The following is a 2,500-nucleotide window of genomic DNA, read 5'->3' as shown; positions in this document are numbered from 1 at the left end:
GAGTACGCGACGTGAATAACACGACCACTTTCGTCACACAAAAACTAGTTTCCTTCCTTCCATCATCTATTTACACCTTCCTCCATCTCGCGCCGTTGTTCGCAGTAGCACAAAACACTCTAGTTTTCCTCGCTTTCACCTTTCGACACACACAGGAGTTCAAATGCCCGTTATAAACACCCCCGTCGAACGCTAACTCATGCACCGAAAGTCTTCTGTAGTGTGACCGTCCGCTGGACAACACCCCTGCTTGTTTATCGCCTCTGGATATACTCCTATCTTATCAGCTTATCGTTATCTTTATTGGCTTTGCCTTTCTAGGTATGACATCAAATCTGATGTATTTTGTGACGCACGAGTTATTGGTTGTATTTTTTTTTTTTTTTTTTTTTTTTTTTTTTTGGGGGGGGGGGTATGGAATACGTGTATAGAAATATGAAGATTGGTTATTTTTTGACGTGTGTTCAGGAGTAGGATTATTCATAACCTTACCGACCCTGAAACTAACTTAGCGACCAGATCCAAAGTACAGTATAGAATTAATTACTTGGATATGTTGAAATAAAGTTTACGTAATTTTTAATTATGTATCATATTGTCTTACTCCATGTAAACATATTGTTCGTATATATTTTTCTGAGAAAAGACAATATCGTCACAATAAGAATTATGCACATTGATTAACCATATCTCTGCAAAGCCAGTTACTAAGATAAGAATATGTTAGCCTCCCCTCCCCCTCCGCTTCCAACACGATGTGTGTTTATGACGTAATAATATGGAAATAAAAGCTATTATCAAAGGACGATGAATCCTTGCGAAAGAAGGGTGTGCTTGATTCTGTGTGTGTGTGTGTGTGTGTGTGTGATTGTGTGTGTGTGTGTGTGTGTGTGTGTGTGTGTGTGTGTGTGTGTGTGTGTTTAAAGGTGCTGCACCATGTAATGAGACAGTATTTCGACTTTCATGTTTTTTTGGATTTATTGAACCTAAAACATAGATAAAACTCACATAACAAGATTTTGAAGGACACAGCAGTAGAATCAGTAATATCAGAGACATAAACATAACTCTGACTGTGACAAACATATTAGAATGTGATTTCCAAATTCAATACATACATTTAACTTAAATCATCTCATTACTCATGATGTATTTGCACTTCAAAGATGACATACGTACTAATACGTACATGTTCCTGTTTGCATACTTGCAACTTTGACATGAGGCTCTTGATGTCTGATGAATTATTGAAGCCGGGATAGCCTGTTGGCTAAGAAGGTGAACGACCTCCGCGTGCAGAATAGAGAGAGAGAGAGAGAACAAAAAAAAAGGAGAAAAGGAAATAATACCAAAACCACTATAGATAAAATTAGAAGAGAGGGAGAGATAGAACAAAAAAAAGGAAAGGAAATAAATACCAAAACCACTTTAAATGAAATTAGAAGAGAGAGAGAGATAGAAAAAAAGAGAAAAGGAAATAAATACCAAAACCACTATAGATAAAATTAGAAGAGAGGGAGAGATAGAACAAAAAAAGGAAATAAATACCAAAACCACTGTAGATAAAATTAGAAGAGAGAAAGAAAGAGATATAGAACAAAAAAAGAGAAAAGGAAATAAATACCAAATCCACTATAGACAAAATTAGAAGAGAGAGAGAGAGAGAAATCAGAGAAGGATGAAAGAAAACAAGAAAGAAGTGGTAGCACTGAGAGATATAACTTACAGGAAAGGGTGGATGATGCAATAGGGGGTTGCGGGTCACATGATCAGAGGGGGGGGGTATGTGGTAATGGGCCAGTTTATGTAGGCAATCAAATGTAATTAGAGCCGTGCATGGAGTTCTTCTTGCCCTCATAGTGCTCTTATGTTGACTCTCTCGTTGGTGGGGCGCCTCCTCTCCTCTTTCTCTTTCTCTCTTTCCTTTCTTTGTGCTCTTTTCTTTCTTCCTTTTTGTCATCGTTTATTCTTTGGCCTTTTTGTTGGTCTATGTTTCTTTCGTTTCTGCTTTTTCTCTTGTTTTCTCTCCTTGACTGTTTATAGATCTGTCTTTGTTTGTCTATGCCCTTGATTGCTGATTGATTTCTATCTAGTCTTGTCTTGCCTAGTCTCTCTCTCTATATCTATATCTATCTATCTATCTATCTATGTATCTATCTCTCTCTCCCTCTCTTTGTCTCTTATTCTCTCTCTCTCTCCCCTCTCTCTCCCTTTCTCCCTCTCCCCCTCTCCCTCTCCCTCTCCCTCTCCCTCTCCCTCTCCCTCTCCCTCTCCCTCTCCCTCTCCCCCTCTCCCTCTCCCTCTCCCTCTCCCTCTCCCTCTCCCTCTCCGTGAAAGCTGCCTCTGAACATATTTTCAAGTAATATCATAATTTCTTTAATCACACTGTTTTATCGTTTCCCACCTGTTTATAGCCTCTTAATTATTAATTTTCTCACTATTGGCCATTACGCTTTTCAACAACATTTACTGAAACTCTCCTTCTTCCCCCCCCCCCCCT

General features: G+C 38.8%; 1 protein-coding gene across 6 annotated transcripts in view; it reads right to left on the bottom strand.

The window, feature by feature from the left end:
• LOC122258675 (uncharacterized) overlaps positions 1-325 on the bottom strand; it is a 17,837-nt gene extending 17,512 nt beyond the window's left edge. Inside the window, exon 1 of one of the 6 annotated variants that reach the window (XM_086540079.1) lies at positions 140-325. The gene's annotated coding sequence lies outside the window, so the exon portion shown is untranslated. The remainder of the gene's footprint in view (positions 1-139) is intronic. The other 5 variants (XM_043024772.2, XM_086540075.1, XM_086540077.1 and 2 more) reach the window with 5 other exon arrangements.
• Positions 326-2,500: the final 2,175 nt, after the last annotated feature.

Source organism: Penaeus japonicus, unplaced genomic scaffold (assembly GCF_977035675.1).
Source record: "Penaeus japonicus unplaced genomic scaffold, GWHDUDI00000001_assembly GWHDUDI00000009, whole genome shotgun sequence".
In the NCBI taxonomy this organism is placed as follows: domain Eukaryota; kingdom Metazoa; phylum Arthropoda; class Malacostraca; order Decapoda; family Penaeidae; genus Penaeus; species Penaeus japonicus.
The sequence above is the reverse complement of the archived record's forward strand: the minus strand, read 5'-3'. Positions and strand labels throughout refer to the sequence as shown.